We start from the raw sequence: 22,691 nt of genomic DNA on the forward strand, positions 1-22,691 counted from the left end.
CACATACTGGTAATTTTTAATGGCATCCACCTCCACTCTCCAACATGTTGGTAACTACCAGACATTAAATGATCTGGTCACACTATTCATAGCAGCTGTGACCGTCCAAAACATTTCTGCAGCAGATCTCTATTTTCAAACCTTTGTCAAGACAGGGACAGGCAGGAAGTGTCTGGAATGCCTTTCCTCGCTGGCCCAGTCGGGGCCCAGACACGAGACCATAAAGACACCAGAAACTCTATTTGAACCTCAGAGGCACTCCTGCTACTGGGCCTAGAAGAGCTTTTGATCTCTTCCATTCCAACTAACCAAATCCAATCTAGGCCAACCATAAAACCACCTTCTTCCCTGGGCTGCTCTCTTGAAACACCCTGGCCTCTCTCCTCTGCACTCCAAAGGCTGTTACATAGAGTCTATACCATGCAACTTATCAAATATGGTCTTATACTATTTTTAAGTTGTTTCAAGTATGTAAAGACAACCCACTTAGATTGCTAGGGACAGGACAGGAATGAAGCCTTATATCTCTTTTCTGTCACTTCTAGACATAGGACAATTCTTGATAAGTATTTATGTTCAGTAATTTCTTCCCTCCCAGATGGTACTGGAGATTGAACCCAGGGCAAGATGAGGTCTCACAAAATTGCTGAGGCTGGCCTCAAACTTGTGATCCTCCTGCCTCAGTCTCCCAAGTCGCTGAGATTACAGGCGTGCTCCACCACACCTGTCTGTATTTGGTAATTATTAAAAGTAAGGTGTGTAATTCCCAATACTTTTCTTCAGACAAAAACAAAAAAACAAAAAAAAACCCTCAAAGCTCCTTTTGGTATATGCTTCAATAGAGCTCAATCTCCCTTATCAGCCCAGAACCAACAAGATCAGGACAAGTGGTTCTCAAATTGTTTGATCTCAGGGCTTTAAACAGTCTTAAAAATTGAGAACCCCCAAGGAATTTTTGTTTATGTGGGTTATATTTATCAATATTTACCGTGTTAGAAGTAAAAACTGAAAAATCCTCAAGTACTTATTAATCCATCCTAAAACAATTTTATATAAACATAAAAATATATAGTTTATAAAAAGCAACTATATTTTCCAAAGCAAATAGAGCAGTGAGCAGAGCGGCACCATTTTACAGTTTTGCAAATCTCTCTAACATTCAGCTTAGTAGAAGACTCGGATCCCCAAGTCTGCTCTGCGCTGAGGCCGAGACAGGCGGTGCTGTGATCATCCATCACCCTCGGAGAGCCACACACACACGTGAGTGATGTGCAAAGGCTGGAAATGTCTCACTGGTGAACACTTCTTAGGAAAAAAGTTGGACTGGTAAACTTCCTGAAAATGCCTTGGGATCCCCAGGGATTCAAGACCACTGGACCAGGGACAACCCTCAACCCACTGCAGTTTATGGTCAACCCCTTAAGACCAGAAGTATGTCCCCTTTTTTTTTTCTTTTCTTTTTTTTTCTTTTCTTTTTTTTTTTTTGTATTTTGAAATATTTGCATAGGCTTTACTGGATTTTGAAGCATTTCAAATTTCTGATTTGGGGATTAATAAATCTTTTTTTTATTTATTCAAAACACACACACACACACACACTATATTGGTTCTGGAAAACATCAACTAATACAAAAAAAACTTGTATTGGCTATGCATTGGCTAATGTGACCATAACAGTTTCCCAGTACTGTTCTGATTAGTGGTGATACTAATGAAAGTGGTTTTTTAAAAATATTACAGCATGACATATGCTAACATTTGGAAAACTGATATAACTAAGTGAACCATTATTTTATCAAATTTGATTTACTCTTCACCATTTTCCATGATGTCACAAAATCAGGAACAGGTAAAAGATCCAATATAAGACAAGCCAGGAATGGTGGTACACACCTATAGTCCCAACTACTAGGGAGGCTGATGCAGGAGGATCTTATGAGCCCAGGCATCATAGCCAGACCTCATGGCTTAAAATACAAAGATAAGACAGAGAAATAGGTTTTAATCAAACACAGTATGAAAATCTCATTGCTAAAGCTTCAGATTCCACATTGCAACTAGCTTTAATAAACTACCACTTTTTAAGTTTCTGTGCAATCAAATGAAGAACATGCACAATTGTCTGAAAATACTATTTAAATATTCCTTTCTCCAACTATACCATATTAAAAGGAATTTTCCTTATATATTTCAACAAAAGCAACATATTGCAACAAATGACTAGAGAAGCAAAAAGAAAACCCTGTGCTCCATGAGACCAGGAATTTAAGACATCTGCACTTGTGTAAAACAATGCCACTTTCTTGTTAATTTTTTAGAAGTCCTTTTCTTGTGAGAAATGCACAATTTATGTTATCATATGAGTTTATTGTTTTTAAAAGAATAATTTTTTAAGATTCTCAGTTTAATTTCTAATTTGTACTATATCTCTAATCTTGATGATAGACAGAACCCACAAAAGGAAAGCTCTTAGAGATCACCAATATTTAAGAATATAGTGGAGTCCTGAGACCAAAATGTTTGAGGAAGGCTGTGTTGAAAACACTCCAACCAGGGCTGAAGGGAGTCACAGCAGTAGCTTGGTGCAGCCTGAGAGCCACCAAGGAACACAGGTTGTATCTAACCAAGAGCACCATCAAGGCAAGAAACACCAACTGACCAAGAGAGCGGCCCCAGAGACGGCAGAGGGCTGCCACTTCTCCAAAATTGGTTTCATGAGCCATCACCAGCACCCATATATATATACCCAGAGCACCATCTCAAGGAGAATCAGAGACGTTATCTAAGAACCTAAGCATTTGAACCTGAGAAATTAAACACCAGTTGAAGAAATCAATTGTAGATTGAGCTAAACTTTAAAACCAATTGGACATTTAAATTCTTTCTGTCCAAATACTGAATAAGAAACTAGAGGATTAATAGACAAAAGTAAATTTCTTTGTCCACCCAAGAAATGATATGTAACAGAATTGCAACCCTGCTACATGTAACAGGTTTCATAGAGAATGTGAGCATTGGAGGGGACAGAGAGAAGGAACTACAAAGGCAGGAGGGCAAATCTTAACCCTGATTATTAATGAGGCAACTTTTCTGAAATGAGGCAACAACGCTGGGCCTCAATGACTGCCTGCGGGGCAGCAAGTGCAGCACCTTTTCCTCCCACCTACACGCTCTGCAGCCTTTTGAGACTGCTGAGGCCCCACAATAGGAAATCACAGAGGTCAGGCCTTCACAGTCCCTGGGGAAGACTCCAGTGCGTGAGCAGCGACCGCAGACGCGGGACGGAAAGCCAAGGGCGATGGAGGGAGAAGAGGACGGACTTCCACTCCAGCCGGGTGGAGAGGTCCCGGCGCGCCTCCCCGAGAGGGGCTGCGGAGTGGAGGGAGGAATCCGGGGCAAAAACAAGGGGCAGGAGGCGACGGGCGGTCTGAAGTTGTGACGCGGGTAGACCCCGAAGGGTCGTTCAAGACAACTGAATTCTTTCTTTAAAGAAAGAAATAGAAAAAGTCGCCGTCGTGGTCTCCCCGGACCCCGAGCCGCGGCTCCCGGAGGCCGCGCGCCCCGCTCTGCGCGCCCAGGCGCTGACCCAGGCGCTGACCCAGGCGCTGCCCCAGGCGCTGACCCAGGCGCTGACCCAGGCGCTGCCCCAGGCGCTGACCCAGGCGCTGCCCCAGGCGCTGACCCAGGCGCTGCCCCAGGCGCTGACCCAGGCCCGCGGGATGCGGCGCGGCAGCCCGGCCGCCAACCAGGGGTCCTGGGCGAGGGGCCGCGGCTGCGGGGGGCGGGGGGCCTCGGCCGCGCGGGGCGGGGGCGCGGAGCCCGGGGGCCGCGCAGAGGCCACCGGCCCGGCCCGGGCAGCCCCGAGACGATGCCCGCCACCCCGCCGCGACCCCGGGCCAGCGGCCCGCCGGCCCCACTCACCGCTCGCCCGCGCGGCCTCGCGTCACCATGGCGACGGCGCCTCCCGCGCGAGTCGGCGCTGCAAAGGTGCGGGGCGCGGCGCGGGCGCGGGGAGCGGGGGCCGGGGCTCGGGGAGCGGGGGCCCGAGCCGGGGAACCGGGGCCAGGGGGCCGGGGAGCGGGGGCCGGGGAGCAGGAGCCGGGCCAGTGACGGGTCGCGGTCCGGACCCTGGCGTGCGGGTTCGGTCCGATTCTGTGATTCTCCGTAATCTGATCTTCGTTTATTTTACGATTTAAAATGTGACACTAAGGGGTGCGCGTGGGTTGGCGGCCCGTCCCCGGCCGCGACCTGTGAGGATGGAAGCCTTTGCCGCAGGGATGATGCTTTCTGCAAACTGCAGGGACCTGATGACCACGGCGTGCTCCACTCTAGGTCCTGGGGCTCTTTCTCCTCCGGTGATGGTCCTCATCACCTCCCAGGAGCGTTTCCTGGCTTCAGAGTGCCCACTCGGTCGGAGCAGAGGAACCTGGACACCGGATGCCTCTGGATTCAGGAATTTGAGATTCAGAACACCACGGGGGCAAGGGGAGGCAGAGGAGGAGGATGGGGTATAGAAAGAAACCAGCGGAGAAGGGCCAGGCTTGCGCAGTGAGGTACAGAAAAGCTCACGTCAATCACGGGGTGAAGACTGGGAAATTTTTGTGCTGAAGACAAGTGTGAAGGAAAGTATTTTTTTCTTTCCTATTTTTATAAAGAAATCATTAATAAGGTAAGAGTTTAGAGGGGTCCTGAGGTCCTGAACATTGAGTCAAAGGTTTGAATAACTTCGTTTTTTGTTTTGTTTGAGACAGAGTCTCCCTAAGTTGCTTAGGGCCCCGTAAGTTGCTGAGACTGGCCTCGAACTTGCAATCCTTCTGCTTCAACCTCCAGAGCCTCTGCAATTACTGGTATGCACCTCTGCATCCAACTTGAACAGCTTAGTTTTAAAATGAATACTTGCCCTATGGCCCAAGCAAAATATCATCATTGTAAATGTGAAATTCTGGAATATAAGAACAAATCTGAATTTTTAATGTAATTATTCTTAAACTTTTCTTAAGTAAATGGTGGTAGTCAAGATCTTGGAATTCGGCATTATAGACAAGAACAACAGTCTAGAAGTTCTATCAGCTGCAATCTTGCTGCTGATATTACCGTGCAGCACATTGCTCCTCCATACACTCACTTCCTACTGAGATTGGTGATGAGCAAAACTTAGTTATTTCACTTTTAATATGTTCTCTCGTTTTTGAGGGCTTTATTTTTGGGATTTTTAAATATTCAGACAGAAGATAACTTAGATGAGTAATTTTACCTGATTCTGTTTTTGATTCAACTTCACAGGACATGAAGAATTCCCAAATACAAGTGTTTCTTGAAATCTTTTTTAAAAATATTTTTTAGTTGTTGATGGACCTTTATTTTATTTATTTGTATGTGGTGTTGAGAATCGAACCCAGTGCCTGCTAGGCAAGCACTCTACCGCTGAGCCACAACCCCAGCCCCTTTTGAAAGCTTTATGTGTCATTAAACAACTCAAATTTAGAGTTCTTAAAGATTATTTTTAGAGCTCTGAATGCCAGTACTTCAAAGGTGGCAAGACACTAAGTAGGTCTGACAACCCTAAAAACAAAGCAACCCTGTTCTCTGCTTGAACTCCATGTCAAATAACCATGTGATACATTTTAGTAGGTCAGGTTAAAAATAGGCTTTTGCAGGAGAGTTGAGCCCAGGTGAGGCCCAGATGTAGCAGGAAGGCTCCCTGATCCCCTCCAAACTTGACATGAGAGTGCTGTTTTGTAAAAAGCCACTGGATCTGAAGGGGCTAAGTGCAGTATGCAGGAGACACCTCAGCAATAACTCTTGGGTACTAAGTATGGAGATCCATACAAGTCAGTGAAGGCCTGGTGAGCAGATGGCTAAGGAGCAGATGGTGTAGGCACTGTTCAGACCTTCTGACTCAGAAATTAGATCAGCTCCAGAAAATTATTACCAGGATAAACTAGTTAAGAAAATTACTCCAAGGTAACTTTACATGCTAAGATACAAAAAGTTATTTGAAGTTATGTTAAGTACATATAAATTGGTGTGTGTGTGTGCGTATGTGTGTGTGTGTGTGTGTGTGTGTGCATGTGTGTGTGATGCTAGGGATTGAACCCAGGGCTTTGTAAATATACAGTAAATGCTTTACCCTTGAAATGCATCCCCAGCCCTTTTTAAAAATTATTTTATTTTGAGACAGAGTCTGGCTACGTTGCCCAGGCTGGTCTTGAGCTTGTGACCTGCCTGCCTCGGCCTCCCAAGAAGCTGAATTTCAGTTATGTGCCATCATGCCTGGCTTCACGCAAATTTTCTATGATCTTTGTAGCAACCCTGTGAAGGTGATGATGTTCTTGAAACTGATATTTAGGAAGGTTGAGCTACTACCTAAGACGACACAACTAGTAAGGAACTGGACCAGGATTTGAACCCAGTTCAATCTGGTTTGAAACACATGAAAGATTGCCACTGCTTAACTATAAATTAATTACATATTAGAAGATGCCCACCCAAAGTAGTAATTTTGTGTCAAAATGGTTTATCTTAAGCAAGTCTTTCCATTAGTAATTAGATAATATTAAAGCCACTGCCCTAGTGTGTCCCTAGAAACCTGCTTATGCATACAGCTGATGTCCACAGCAGGGGAGAAGGAAGTGGGGGACACCATTATCTTTGCCTGCCCATCCTTCCTCTCCTGAGGAAGGGCCTCATGCAATTAGGCCACCCAGCCATTCAGCCCTAGCAAACCAATACATTGTCAGACCCAAGTTATTTTGTGACTTAATTCTAATTAATGGCCTAGTGGCAAGGAGGAGGGTAACCTACACCTGTAATCTCAGCAGCTTGGGAGGCCAAGGCAGGAGGATCTCAAATTTGAGGCCAGCTTCAGCAATTTAGCAAGACCCCCAACAACTTAGTGAAACCCTATCTCAAAGTTTAAAAGGTCTGGGATGTTACCAAAAGTATTATACAGATTCAATATCCCATCAAAATACCAATGTCATTCTTCACAGTACTAGAATAAAAACAGTCTTAAAACTCATTTGGAAGAATAAAAGACCCAGAATAGCCCAGGCAATACTGAAGAAGAAGAGTAACACAGGAAGAATTACAATACCTGATCTCAAATTATACTACAGAGATATATAGTAACAAACACAGCATAGTATTGACTTCAAAATAGACATGAAGACCAATGGAATAGAATGGAAAACACAGAGACAAACCCACATCAATACAGTCCACCAAAGTAAACCCAAAATATATGTTGGAGAAAAGACAGCCTTTTTAACAGATGATGCTGTAAAAACTGGATATTGGTGTGTAGAAGAATGAAGATAGATTCCCATCTCTCACTCTGCATGAGAAAGAGAACTCAGAGTAGATGAAAGACCTAGGAATTAGACCAGAAAGCTTGTGACTGCTAGAAGAAAACATAGACTCAATACTCCATCAGATTGACACAGGCACCAACTTTCTTAACAAGACCCCTAAAGCTCAAGAAATGAAACCAAGAATCAGAAAGTGGGCATCAAATTGACAGGCACCTGGGTTGGTTCCATAATTCGTCTTTTGTGAATTGTGTTGCTATAAACACTCATGTGTTTGTTTCACTAAACTATTACCATGCCCAGCTTCTGCACCCGAAAATCTCTAATGGCCAAAGTTTCCTGAACTCTGAGCATAGAAAAATAATCCCCTCCTCCCTAGGGCTATGTCCTTTGATTGCACCAGCCTTTCCAAGATGAGCCCCTAATCTTTTCCTTCTGCATAACAAAGGAAAGGAAAAGAGAGCCTACAAAAGGGGGAAAATCTTTGTTAGCTGCTTCTCTGACAGGGTATTAATATCCAGAGTACCTAAAGAATTCAAAAAACTTAAGACCAAGAAGACAACCCAATCAGTAAGTGGGCAAAAGTACCAAACAGACATTTCTCAAAAGAAGAAATAAATGCCCAGCAAATAAATGAAAATTCAGGATGTTCAACATCCCTGACAGTCAAGGAAATGCAAATCAAAACTACATTATGATTCATCTCACTCCAGTTGCAATGGCAGTCATCAAGAATACAAATAATAATTGCTAGTAGGGATGCAGAAGAAAAGGTACATTCATACACTGTTGGTGGGACTGCAAATTAGGGCAACCACTCTGGAAAGCAGTATGGAGGTTCCTCAAAAGACTAGAAATGGAACCACCATCTGACCTAGATCCATTTCTCAGTAGTATTCCAAAGAACTAAAATCCACCTTAAGTGACACAGGCACATCAATGTCCACAGCAGCACAACTCACAACAGCCATTATGGAACAGCCCAGGTACCCGGCAACAGATGAATGGATAAAGAAAATGTGTTAACACACAGTGGGGTTTACTCAGCCATAAACAAGAATGAAATTATACCATTTTCTGGTAAATGGGAGGAACTGAAGAACATGATGCTGAGTAAAATAAACCAGACTCAGAAAGTCAAGGGCCAAATGTTTTCTCTCATAAAAAGAAGCTAGAACAAAGTAAGGAGAAAGGTGCATGGGGGGACAGATCCCTCCAAAATAGAGGGAAGATAAATCATGGAGTAGAGGAAGATGGTTGAGGAGAAGGGAGGAGGGATTGGAAAAGGGAAAAAATGCAGAAAGAAATGACAAAATTGTGCTATGTAGGTATATGTTGTACCACAGTGAGTTCCACCTTTCTGTATATCTATACAGCACCAGTTTAAAAAATTAAATAAATAGAGGGAAGACCAGCAGAGTAAAGGAAGGGGAATGGGGGAGGGAGAAAAAGAGGAAAGAGGAAGCCCTCGGACTGAAATGGAACAGATTATATTCCGTGAATGTGTGTCGAAATGTGCCCTGGAAAGCATGAGGCTTGAGCAAGCAGCACGCTTCAGCCAAGAGGCACCCAGAGAGGGCTGATGCTGAGCCCCTCTGTCAGCACCACCTGCAGCCACTGGTGATGTCCAGATGTCTGGGTGTCACGTTGCAGCATTAACTTTATGCCACCAGTTTGACACTAACTTGAGTTCATTTACTTTTCAACATTCGGGAACTGCTTTTTTTCTTTTTTGACTAAATTTTGTTTTAAAATTGTTAAGAAACAAAGAAAATGTTTTTTAATTTGTTAAAATAAATATAATATTAATAAAATAATAAGCTGTTTCTTAACATAGATTTTGCTTGAGTGATTTTTAAATTATTAAGACTATTTAATATTAAAAAGAACATATACTAAATATAGAAAAACTAACATTTTCAAAGCAATCCAGCTTCCATTCTTAACCTTTCTACCTCATTTCCTCCTTCCCCTACAGATGACCCTTTTTATTAATTCTCCATTTATCTTTCCGTTTTTAAATATGGAAGTAAAGATTTTTAAATATAGGTAAATACATATGCATATGTACATGCTCACAGGTTGTATTTCTATCCCCATCTTAAAGTTAGCATGTTGGTCAGGGTGGTGGTGCATGCCTGTAATCCCAGCAGCTCTGGAGGCTGAGGCAGGAGGATTGCAGGTTCAAATCCAGCCTCAGCAAAAGCGAGGCACTAAGCAACTCAGTGAGACCCTGTCTCTAAATAAAATATAAAATAGGGCTGGGCATGTGGCTCAGTGGTCAAGTGGCCCTGAGTTCAATCCCCAGTGCCAAAAAAAAAAAAAAAAGTTAGTGTGCTGTGAACTTCACTTGGTGCTATAGTTTGGATGTTCAATGTCTCCCAAAGGCCATGTGTTAAAAGTTTGGTCCCTGGTTGGTGCTTTTGGAAGATGGTGGGACCTTTAGAGGCAGGGCTCTAGCAGGTCCTTAGTTCAATACCCCTAAAGCATTTCCTCATTCTGCTTCCTGGCAATGATGTGAGCAGAGGTTTTGCCTCTCCATGAGTTCCCGTCATGACGCTCCTTCTCACCCCAGGCCCCAAAACAATGGGGCCAATTGACCATGGGCTTGAACCTCCAAAACTGTCAGCCAAAATAAAACTCTTTCTTATAAGTTAATTGCCTCAAGCATTTGGTTATAGGATGATGTTAGACCACAATGCAAGAAAAGACCACTGACTCCAATTAAAATCAAATTAAAGCAAGCTTATTATTTCGATGGGCCGGGCTGCCTTGCCCCTCAAAATCGTGGGAGCCAAGGACAGCCCCGAGGCTTCTTTGTGGCCCAGTTTTATAGCCCAAAAAGTTACACAAAAGGGGGGTTACAGATAACAATGCTCTGAGGAGCATAACACAAGTTTACATTTTTGCTGGCCCCTGCATCAGAATTTATGGAGATCTTAGAGACTCAGAGAGGGTCGTTATCCGGCCAGGGAAGGCCAGAGTTTATGAGGCGTCACTAAGGTTTAGGAAAGGGTTGTTATATGGTCAGGGAAAACCGGACATGGGTGTCAGGGCACGGGCAGGCATTCCAATCAGCTTTACAACATCAACTAATGGCCAGGCCCTACAGACATCCTGATATTTTTACAGAAAACAGAAATGAATCCTTCATAACTTGTGACAAGCTGGCTTCTGATCTAATGAGATAACTAGGCTAGGTATATCAGATGAGACATTCCATTTTTATCACTCAACAATATACCTGAGGAGTATGCAATACGTAGATATCCCCTAGTTATGCAGTGAGCCCCCGTTGAAAGGCTTTTGGATTATTTCCACTTTTTGCCATTACAAAGAATCCTGCAATGACAAACCTTATGCATAATTTTGTATTTTGTTTCCTTTTATTTACACTTTTATAAAAATTCACTTTTGCACGTGTTTCCTTAAGATAACAGAATTGCTAGGTTAAGGAAAACAACATTACTAGGTCAAAGAGTAAATATGAATGTAATTTTTCTAGATCTTGCTAAATCTCCGTCCATAGACATTTTAGCATTTTTGCACACACACCGGTCACAAATGTATGTCTGCTTCCCCACAGTTGTGTCAACAAAGCAGGTAATCTAATTTTGGATTTTTTCCTACTTTGTAGGTGATAAATGGGTCCCAATCTAGCTATAATTTTCATTTATCTTATTAGGAGCAAATAAACATTTTCAAATGAGTAAGGATATTCTATTTTTTTAATATATTTTTATTTTTTAGTTATTGGCCGACACAACATCTTTGTATGTGGTGCTGAGGATCGAACCACGAGCACGCTACCACTTGAGCCACATCCCCAGCCCCAGGACATTCTATTTTAATGTGAACTGGCTGTTGGTGCTTTCTTCCCACTTATCTATATTTTTTGTTCTTCCTCCCTTTTAGAAGCCTTTTTTATATGCCATTATTAACCCTTTATGATAGATATTGCAAATACTTTCCTATTGTCATTTTTTTACTTCATTTGTCTTTTTTTCTGTGCTATTTTTAAAATGTTTCTTTGCCAGGGACTAGAAGGGAGTTCTCCTTCAAAGAACAGCCTGACAGTTACAAGAAACTGCCCCCTGGGAGACATCTTGCCTGGGAGACACCCTGCAGCCATCTATCTCCCTGAGACATCCTGCAGCCATCTGTCTTCCTGAAACCTCCTGAGGTTATCTCACCTTGTGAAGACATCCAGCAACTGCCCATAAGAGAGCTTCCCCATCCCCAGCCCATAACTACCCCTGTGTGAACAATAAAAGTTTGCAGCTTGATCAGAACTCCTGTCTTGCTGTCACCTTTCCTGTCTCTTGTCCCTTCATTCCTCCCCATGTAGGTTCACTGCCCACGTTGATGTGTCCTGCTGGTCGGGACATTTGGCGCTCAGTGTGGGGCTCGAGCTTTGACTAAGGGGGAACGCCGTCCTCCGGGAAGACTTGGCCAAGTGGAGCTCTCGATCACCTCGATCACCTCGGCAGACACGACCGAGAGACAGATCCAGGAGGAGAGTGGGGACGACGCACGCACGGTGAGTGACCCACCATGGGACAAGCAGTTTCGTCACATGAGTTGTTTTTTGTCAGGCCTCAAGGAGGCCCTCAAGACACGGGGGGCACGTGTTAAGAAAAAGGACTTAAAATTATTCTTTTCATACGTAGGAGAATTGTGTCCATGGTTTCCCCTTGAAGGGACCATTGATGGTAAAAGATGGCTCAGAGTAGGAGACTGTTTAAAAGATTATTATGAATCCTTTGGCCCAGAAAAGGTGCCTGTTCCCACCTTTTCTTACTAGAACTTAATTAATGAACTTCTTAAAAGTTCACCCTTTGACAATGGCACCTTAAAACTTGTCAGGATTGGGGAAGAGGCTGTGCAAAAGACCTCTCGCCCCCCTCGGCGTGCCCTTCAGTTAGTATAGACACAGACCCTTCTCAGTCTCCCCAGGACTCTGGGAACCTTCCTGGTGCCGCTCAAAATCCCACCCTAATAAATAAGGCTCCAACGGTTACCAACCACCTTTATCCAGTTTTAAATCCCGGAGACACATTGACCCCTGGGGAGGAGGCTACCTTGGAGAAGGAAGCAGCTCACTACCATTCAGAAGACCCCCCACCTCTCAGGACCCTGCCACAGCCTATAGGACTCACACATCCCCCTCCCTCCTATATCCCTCCTGCCTTTTGTGCTCCGGCCCTTCAGGGGCCAACTGCCCCCTCAGATATTTTTTCTCCACTTCCCCTGCCTGACCTGGCTCCCTTGCGAGAGTCTCTCCAACATAGACGGGAACAGATCCAACTTGTGGATGTATAACTGACGTGATTCTGCAATCTGCATTTGGGGTAAAATTGGGAGTTCATAACCCACTTCAATCTAATGTATGAAATATGATATGTCAAGAGCTTTGTAATGTTGTGAACAACCAATATAAAAAATAAAAAATTAAAAAAAAAGAAACTATAAAAAAAAAAAAGACAATGTGGGGAGGACATTTCCCCTGTACGTGGTTGAACTGTTCTGCTCTAACTTCTCAGGATAATACCAACATATGTCCAATTACTATGTGATAATTATGAATATAATTGTTTTTATAAGTTAAATAAAAAAACTCAGGATGTTAAAAAAAAATAAAAAAATAAAAATAAAAGAATTAAGATCCCTTGACTCCGAGCTCCGCTCATTAGCCTTAGGCACGGAGTCAACCCGAGCTGGCCCAAGGCGGTCTAATACAAAGGCTAAACCGTGCCTGGCTAAGCCGTGCCGGTTCTCGCCTTCCCAGTCACCCGGCAGTCAGACAGAGAAGCCCGCCCAGGCTGAGGACAAAGAGGAGGGTCTAGAAGAGGAAGCGGAGGAAATGGATCAAGGGGATGAAGCGGGGGAATGGCAAGAGAAAGATCAGGACTCAGAAGATGAGGAGTTCACCCCTAGGCAGGAAGGAACCCAGAGTGTCTACAAAAAATTAAGCCTGCGTTTTCTTGAAAAACTTAAAAAGGCTTGTGCTCACTATGGTCCCACTGCGCCCTACACATTGGCTTTACTAGAGAGTCACAGCGCACAATGGCTTACTCCTAATGATTGGAAGTTTTTAGCCCGAGCTACCCTCAGTGCCGGAGACTTCCTGTTATGGAATGCAGATTTCAAAGAGCACTGTCGGGAAACTGCTCAAAAGAATTTAACTAAGGCCTCCTCTAAATCCTGGACTTATGTCAAGCTAGTGGGCAATGCGCCCTTTGACACTAACCCTAAACAGGCGCGTTTCCCTGCTGGACTTTTGGCACAGATTCAGACGGCTGGCTTACATGCTTGGAGACGCCTCCCTCAAAAAGGCTGGGCTACCATTTCCCTAGCAAAAATTCGACAAGGGCCTGATGAGCCTTATAGCGACTTTGTTGCCCGGCTTAACCTAGCCACGGAGCGCCTGCTCGAACCAAGCGAAAGCGAAAGCCCCTTTGTAAAACATCCTGCCTTTGAAAACGCCAACCCGGCATGTCAGGATGTTCTTCGACCACAGAAGGATAAAGGGGAACTTTCTGACTTTATTAGACTCTGTGCCGGGGTGGGTGCAGCCCATGCCATGGGTCTGGCCATAGGTGCTGCCTTTACCAAGGCCTTTCGCAATCCTGGCTCCCTTACTTGCTTTACTTGTAAACAGCCTGGCCATTTTGCACACGAGTGTCCTGCAGGCAAACAAAGCCTAGGGATAGCATCTCCTCAAACCAGGGCTAAACCGCCCTCAGCCACCCTTTGCCCTAGATGTGGTAAAGGTCGTCACTGGGCCAGTGAGTGTAGATCTAAGACAAATGCCCTTGGACAGCCTACTTCTTCCTACTTCTCCGGGAAACTCCCTGCGGGGCCAGCCCCTGGCCCCAACCTCCCCCAGGACAAACCCAGGGGCAATAAGGTTTGTTCCCTCCCAAACTCCCAACCTACCTCAAAATCCTTCTCCACGATTGCCTCCCTCCAACGAGCCACCCCAGGCAGCGCAGGATTGGACCTCTGTGCCACCACCGATACAATATCAGACTCCAAGCAAGGGCCCCAAATAATACCCACTGGAATTATGGGTCCCCTTCCATCTCATAGGTGTGCCCTTATTCTTGGAAGAGCCTCTACTACCTTACAAGGTGTTCAGGTCTTCCCTGGTATTATTGATAATGATTTCACTGGAGAAATAAAAATACTGGCCACAGCTATTAATGGAGTTGCGGCCATCCCAGCAGGAACAAGATTTGCACAATTAATACTCCTTCCCTTAGATTCAGGGGGCACTTCCACCGCCCAAACCCTACCGCGGGGGACTGCCTCCTTGGGCTCCTCTGATGTGTATTGGGTTCAGCCCATTTCTCACAATAGACCCACCCTTACCCTACTTATTGAAGGAAAGGAATTCCAAGGAATTCTAGATACTGAGGCTGATGCCACAATTATCTCTCAAAAATACTGGCCATCAGGCTGGCCCCTCACCCCATCCTTGACTGACCTTAAAGGGATAGGACAGTCAAAAAATCCTCTGGTCAGCTCTAGGGCTCTTAGCTGGACTGATAAAGAGGGTAATAAGGGAACTGTCACTCCTTTCATTGTTCCTGACCTCCCTGTTAACCTATGGGGCCGAGATATTTTGAGTCAAATGGAAGTTATTCTTGCCAGTCCCAATTCCATGGTGACTCATCAAATGCTTCGTATAAATTTTGTCCCTGGTACAGGCCTTGGGAGACTGAGACAAGGACTGGTTGAGCCTATACAACCTATATAAAAAACAAATACACATAGACTTGGGTATTTGGATTTTTAGTGTCGATCCCTGACCCTCCTGTACCCCATGCAGATAAGATTATTTGGGAGACTCAGACTCCTATGTGGGTGGATCAGTGGCCCCTTACCCTGTAAGGGTCCGGCAGAGCGTTGGAGAAAGAGACCACAAGAGACCAGCTTCATGCAATAAGCAGGGGGGAATTTTATTGAACCAGCATGCTGGGGCTCTGTGCCCACTCAAGAAAGGAGAGCAGCCCAGAGCTCAGAGCAGAGGTCAAGCAGAGCTTAAGTACACTTTTTGGAGTGGGCGGGGGCTTTGCATACATCAGAACAAATCATCATGAGGCGTGGGAAAATTGAACAACAACTCTGAGACATGATTAGTCCATTCATTGGCGGGAACAGTCTGGGTAGGGGTGATTGGTCACTCCTAAGCGGGGTACACATTTAAACTGATTGGTTTTGGGACCTGGATGCTTACGTGCTGAGCTACTTAGAGCCCTTAGCTATTAAACAACCAGGGAATCAATGGAAATATTTACTGGGCAGTTCCAGTATTGTCCTAACAGCTACAGAGATTACAGGTTCCGGGGGTAGCAGAGGAATTTTAACAATACCTAGTCTTTTACTTTTTAGCCCAGGCCTTGTAATTTAGAAACTTTACAATGCCCGGTCTTTTACACTTTAACTCAGATGTTTGCAGCTTAGAATCAGCTTAGAAATTTTACCTTTACAACCCAAGAAAAATTGGAGGCTGCCTCCATGTTAGTACAGGAACAGCTGGCAGCCAGCCATGTAGAGCCCTCAACTTCATCATGGAATACTCCTATTTTTGTTATCAAGAAAAAATCAAGCAAGTGGCGCCTTTTACAAGATTTGCGTGCCATTAATAAAGTTATGCGCCCGATGGGAGCAATACAGCCAGGCATTCCTACACCAGTGGCTATTCCCAAAAACTATTGTAAAATGGTTATTAACTTAAAATATTGCTTTTTTCCCACTCCTTTACATCCTGAGGATAGACCCTATTTTGCCTTTAGTCTCCCTCGCATTAATTTTCAGGGCCCTATGCAGAGATTTCAATGGAAGGTTCTTCCCCAAGGTATGGCCAACAGCCCTATCTTTGCCAAAAATACGTGGCTCAAGCAGTAGACCCTGTGAGAGAGCGATGGCCACAAATTTATATTTTACATTATATGGATGATTTGTTAATTGCCGCACCTAATACCCATGATCTTAATAATTGTTACTTAGACCTTTACAAAGCCCTCACTACCTTGGGACTACAGATAGCTCCTCATAAGGTTCAAACACAGGACCCTTATACCTATTTGGGCCTTAAAATTCAAGATAATCAAATCCAAATTCCTAAAATACAACTACGTGTGGACCATCTTCACACCCTTAATGATTTTCAAAAATTACTGGGGGATATTCAATGGCTAAGACCATATTTAAAATTACCCACTTGTGTACTTTTGCCCCTTAATGATATTTTGAGAGGTGATTCCCACCCCTCCTCCCCTCGAAAGCTTACTCCCGAGGCACGACAGGCATTAAACCAAGTCACAGAAGCCATTGCCCAACAGTTTGTTACACAAATTTCTTATAACCTTCCTCTGGTTCTGGTTATTTTACACACTCCTCATACACCCACAGGAATATTTTGGCAGCGGGATCCACATTTTAAAAATAAAGGCTGCCCCTGGCTTTGGGTCCATCTACCCACCACATCCTCCAAGGTTATTACTGTTTATCCTGCTCAGGTAGCTTCTATTATTGTCAAAGGTCTCTTGCTTTCTCGACAACATTTGGCAAAGACCCTGATAATATTTTAATTCCATATACTAAAGACCAAACCCAATTTTTACTGAGACAGGGAATGAATGGGGTATTGCCCTGTCAGGCTTCTTGGGACAATTGATAACCACCTCCCCAGTGACCCCCTTTTACATTTTGCCCAATTACATCCATTTATTTTTCCCAAAATTACTCAAAAGGCTCCCATTCCTCAAGCCCTTCCTGTCTTTACAGACGGTTCCAGTAACGGCCGTGCGGTCTTTGTTGTCAATAACCAGCCTACCACCTTTGATACTGTCTATCAGTCAGCACAGCTTGTGGCATAACACAAGTTTTTATAACATTTTTCGATAAGCCTGTTAATATTTATACAGACAGTGCCTACATTGCTCACTCTGTGCCCCTGCTAGAGATTTCACCCGCCATTAAGGCTTCTTCCAATGCGGCCTTTCTGTTTCACCAGCTTCAGCAGCTAATTCAGGCCAGACAACACCCATTTTTCTTAGGACACATCAGGGCACACTCTGATCTTCCCGGCCCTCTAACACAAGGTAATGCCCAAGCTGATGCAGCAACTCGTTCCATCTTTCCAATTTTTGTTGGCTCTGTTCAAAAGGCCACGGAGTTACACAATCTTCACCATCTAAATTCCCAGAGCCTTCGATTACTTTGTAAAATTACCAGGCAACAGGCACGAGAAATAGTAAAAGCATGTCCTGCTTGCACTGTCTCCCTCCCCATTCAACACTTGGGAGTTAACCCCCGAGGATTACTGCCCAATCAGGTTTGGCAAATGGATGTTACTCATTTTTCTGAATTTGGAAAAACCAAATATATACACGTTTCTATAAATACCTTCAATGGCTTTATTTTTGCATCACCACATTCCGGAGAGGCTACCAAAGATGTCCTTTCTCATCTTGTTTCAGCCTTTTCCATAATGGGTAAACCAATACATATTAAAACAGATAATGGTCCTGCATATACCAGTGCCATGTTTAAACAGTTTTGTGCTACCTTGCAAATTTGTCATACTACTGGAATTCCATACAACCCTCAGGGCCAAGGCATCATGGAACGTGCCCAACTTACCTTAAAGACTTGGCTAACCCGCCTTAAGGCTTCCACCCTTGTATTTACCACTCCCAGGGATCGCCTTAACCATGCATTATTTGCCCTTAATTTTCTTACCCTAGACAGTGAAGGCCATTCGGCCGCAGACAGACACTGGCATCCCGCGTCCAATTCTGTTCGCCCACCTGTTATGTGGCGTGATCCCCTTACAAATAAATGGAAAGGCCCAGATCCTGTCCTCATCTAGGGATGAGGCTCAGCTTGTGTTTTGGACCAAGAGCAAGCAGCCCCAAGATGGTTATCAGAATGCCTGATTAAACAGGTTAATGACTTACCTCAACCCAGGAACGGAGACCCTCCCCTTGAGGACAAATTTTCCTCTTTTTCAGATGCAGCCAATAATCTGTGTGAGGATCCTGCTTAAGGCACTTCTGCTCAACAGGTTTGTATACGGAGGCCTTAGCCCTCCACCTTCCAACATCAAGGAGTACCTTTTTGGCCCCCCCTGCGAATGCAAGGGAGGATCTTGGACTCAGGCTCCCACTAGTTGGACCCAGACTGCTGACTGCTTGACTAAGGTGGCTTACCTCCATGCTGAGGTTGACCATAAACTCAGAGGATTTCATCAGCCTGAATGGGTATGTGTTAACAAGCCAAAGATTATTCCCCCCAGTACAAGTAAAGCTCTCCAAAATTGTTCTGCAACTTGTACGCATACCCAGGCGATGTATGTCTCTTGTTATGTGTCAGCCTCAATTTGTGTTAACAAGCAGGGAGAACAATTTTTTGAAGCCACCCTAACTAAAACTCATGCAGCAGAGGGGACCACTATTCATTATACTCCCGTTCTCTTTGACCGGGGAGGAGAAGGCATATACACCAAGTTACAGTCAGCTGGATGCCAAGGCACTGTCGGTAAACCCTCCTGTTGGCCCATTAAGGCCCCTACAGGGGTCTCTGATGGTGGAGGACCCACTGATGCTGTCAAGCATCTCCAGATAATCAAACTTTTGAAACCACAAATCCCTGAGCTCACATATCATCCCTTAATGCTGCCTAAATCCCAGCTCCCAGATTTAGATACCAATACATTAGATACTTTGGAAACTACCTTCTCCTTGCTTAATAATTCCAACCCCACCCTTACTAGTGATTGCTGGCTCTGCGTGACTACAGGGGCAATCATGCCTATGGCAGTTCCTATTAATTCTATCATAGACAATGATAATACATGCCAACCCAGATTTCCTTTTAAAGTACAGCCTATAGGCACTTTTATTATGTCTTTTAGGCGCGGTGCAGAATAATACCTATGATATTGATGTTGGAGTTACTTCCTTTGGAAATTGCTCAACAGTAAAAAATTATTCCTCACCCACCCCATCTCTTTGTCCCCTCAATGGCACAGTTTTTATGTGTGGAGGAAACTCAGCCTTCCCCAGGCTTCCAGCAAATTGGACCGGTGGCTGTGTTCTTGCCTTATTACTCCCTGATATAACTATTGTCCCAGGAGATGAACCTCTACCCATTCCTAGCCTAGACACCTTAGTCAAAAGACACAGGCGGGCAATACAGGCCTTACCACTCCTTGCCACCCTTGGAATTACAGCTGCTGTGGGCACAGGTACAGCTGGCTTAGGCACGACTATACACTCTTACCGTCACCTGTCTCAACAACTTATAGATGATGTACAAACTCTATCAGGAACCATTAAAGATATACAGGACCAAATAGACTCCCTGGAAGAAGTGGTCCTTCAAAACAGACGAGGCTTAGATTTGCTGACAGCTAACCAGGGAGGTATTTGCTTGACCTTAGGGGAACTATGCTGCTTTTATGCCAATAAATCAGGCATAGTATGGACTAAAATTAAGCAGCTTCAAGAAGATTTAGAAAAGAGACAAAGGGAACTATTTGAAAATCCCCTCTGGACTGGGCTTAATGGATTTCTACCCTACCTTCTTCCACTATTAGGTCCTTTGTTGGGTTTACTTTTAATGGTGTCCATAGGACCCTGCATTATAAACAGACTGATACAATTTATTAAAAAACAAATTAATATTTTGGCCTCTAAGCCCATACAGGTCCACTATCATCGTCTGGAGATGGAAGACCGTGTTGCCAACATTTAAAAGGATGTTCTACCCTTCTCACATGCTTATTTTTGAAGTTTACATCCCCACAGATCCCCCTTTCTTAAAAGTGTCTTTTTACCTGAACTCAAACCAGACCAAACCAAAAAGTAAATTATATGGTATTTACTAATTACTGGCCAGTCATCTTTTTTAGGACTCTTTGCTTTTTCTTAGATTCTGTATTTTTTTCTTGAGCTCATGATTTTGATCCTACAGACAAGTTAGTGTTTTCTTATCAGTTCTATTTTTGATCAACTGTGGAGTTTTTAAACATTGCAATGGAGATTTCACCTCAAAAAACAGCTACAAGGCCTTGTATATGTGTGCACACTTGTGTTATGTGTTGTATGTCGGTATGTCTGTATGTGTGTATGTCCATATATCATGCAGTTATTTGACAATTGGCAGATATATGAGGAGCGCTCATTAAAAAAAAATGGATCCAAATATCTTTGATTCACGTGATTCAAATGGTTCAATTTAAATTGGGTAAACAGATAAAAGTAAAGATGTCTTTAAAATTAAGCTTATAAGTTTTTCTAACCTAAAAAAATGTTGATTCTATGAAATAATTGCTTAAATTCACAAATTTACAAGTATTGTTTCAAAATGTGAACAAAAAAGAAGGTTAACAGATGGAAAAGAAAAACTAAAAGGTTCTAGATATGGATTTAATAGAGGGAAATGTGTTTCTGGATAAAAAAAGTCTATGTGATTAAGTTAATAAAAGGGTTTAAGTAAGTGATAAAAAAGGTCTGTGTAAATTGATTATATGTGTAAGTTTTTGAACAAATAATCTTAAAGAAATTAAAAATTATATAACTATGGTTAAACAACAACTGTTACTTTTCAATATCGTAATGTTATTTCTTTAAGAGCTAAACTTGGTTAATATAAAATCATCAATGTAATTATGGTGCTATTAATTCATATCTTCCAAGTATACAAGTCTGCAAGGTAGAAGCTTCAAAAGAACATTATATCAAGCTGGTGTTCTGAAGTTGTATGGTAATTTTAGGCTTAAAAGAAAAACATGTTGGAGATTTATTTATATCATTTGTGTTCTACAACTGGACTTATTATCAACTGGACTTATGTACAGTTCCATTTTACTTTTTACACTGAGATACAATTTAAATGTATTTTTAAGTTAATGAAAGCCTAATCTGTGTGAAGGTTTTATTGTAAAACACAAAAGTACTTTGCTACTTTTCTATAAAAGGTTAAAAGTTTTCAGCCTTTAATTCATGTTTTAGATGTGATATTATGTTGTGTTAGTCAATATTCATGTAAACTTGAACAACAATTTATGTAGGCTTTGTAAAATGATGTCTAAAAAGCAAAGATCAGCTTCAGAACTATAGTACATAAGATTTATGAAGAGCCCTGCCTCACTTGAGATAAGGCTCTATGTCCCATCTCACTGCTTGTGAAAGAGACTATGAAAGAAGTAGGCCAGATTTCAGTACATTTAAAGTTGTGTCCAAAAGCTGGTTTTTGTCACGATTGTCAGGATCTCAAACAGGGGATATACTCCACCAAAACTCAAGGTAGCTATTATGTGAACTAAATGTTTTTACTCTTGATAATTTTATTTTGTAGTTTTCTTATAAATGATTTAAGATTGCCTGTTGTTTTGCAGAGGTACTACTTTAAAAACTCACAACCTGGGTTAATTTAAGATAATGAGTTATAATGAGTTATCACCTACAGGATAGAGAGATAGATATTAAAGCCCAGTACTCTTAATATAAGGCTGTTGAAATTTATTTGCTGGATGTTTAAGATTAAGTTTTAAAATTAGTTAAATTAAAAGGGCCAAGAAAACCAATATTTGGCTCTTGCCCTCTGAGTCAGTCTGAGTCAGGGAATAGGGACTTCTCCAAAGAGCTTTGCAACTCTGGGCCACATAACTTCCCGATCAGGGAGATTAATGAGACCAGTGGAGGACAGAAAGCCAATCAGTGCATTTGCTGTAAAGAGGAGAGTCATCAGAAAAGGGAGACATCCCTGATGCTTCCAAGGGAAGCCATATGGTCAAGCAAGGCCAGAACCCATCCTAGCGCAAATGGCACTAGTGGAACTGAGAAGCTGCTGTAAGTTCCCTGAGGACTCCCAGGGAAACTCAGCTGACTGTTAACAATAGATAGAAACAAAAGTTAGTTTGACTCGCTTCATCTTAAACACTTAGCAAAGACAGTCAAAGCCAAAACACAGCTGTTCCTGTACATTTTAAATGATAATAATAGTTAAATGTAACTTCCAAGAATAAGTAAACTGGAGGCTGCAAAAGAGATTCTCAGACAGGAATGCCTGATAACTATCAAAAGGGACTGCCAGAGTAGTTTTTAGTTTAAGGCCTTTATTTCTAACCTACACAGGTAGGCTTAATGTTTGCTAGTATGGTGGGATCAGGAGATATTCTAAGGCCTCCTAGAGGAACAGAACCTCTATCACCCCCTAAAAAACATGGTCAAATATTTTATATAAGTAAGGGGGAGATGCCAGGGACTAAAAGGGAGTTCTCCTTCAAAGAATAGCCTGACAGTTACAAGAAACTGCCCCCTGGGAAACATCCCGCCTGGGAGACACCCTGCAGCCATCCATCTC

At 43.2% G+C, this 22,691-nt stretch overlaps 1 protein-coding gene and 1 long non-coding RNA gene across 6 annotated transcripts in view; one reads left to right on the forward strand and one right to left on the reverse strand.

The window, feature by feature from the left end:
• The window catches only part of Ankrd45 (ankyrin repeat domain 45), a 33,067-nt gene extending 28,550 nt beyond the window's left edge, over positions 1-4,517 (reverse strand). The window contains exon 1 of one of the 5 annotated variants that reach the window (XM_078022324.1): positions 4,305-4,517. The gene's annotated coding sequence lies outside the window, so the exon portion shown is untranslated. Of the gene's footprint in view, positions 1-1,893; positions 1,983-3,921; positions 4,070-4,248 lie in introns of those variants that run through there. The other 4 variants (XM_021722651.3, XM_078022326.1, XM_078022325.1 and 1 more) reach the window with 4 other exon arrangements.
• On the forward strand, positions 4,075-11,602 carry LOC144367115 (uncharacterized). The gene is made up of 2 exons (XR_013426361.1): positions 4,075-4,847; positions 11,348-11,602. It is a non-coding gene; the product is annotated as an uncharacterized LOC144367115 (long non-coding RNA).
• The last annotated feature ends 11,089 nt before the right edge of the window (positions 11,603-22,691 follow it).

This window comes from Ictidomys tridecemlineatus, chromosome 10 (genome assembly GCF_052094955.1).
Source record: "Ictidomys tridecemlineatus isolate mIctTri1 chromosome 10, mIctTri1.hap1, whole genome shotgun sequence".
In the NCBI taxonomy this organism is placed as follows: domain Eukaryota; kingdom Metazoa; phylum Chordata; class Mammalia; order Rodentia; family Sciuridae; genus Ictidomys; species Ictidomys tridecemlineatus.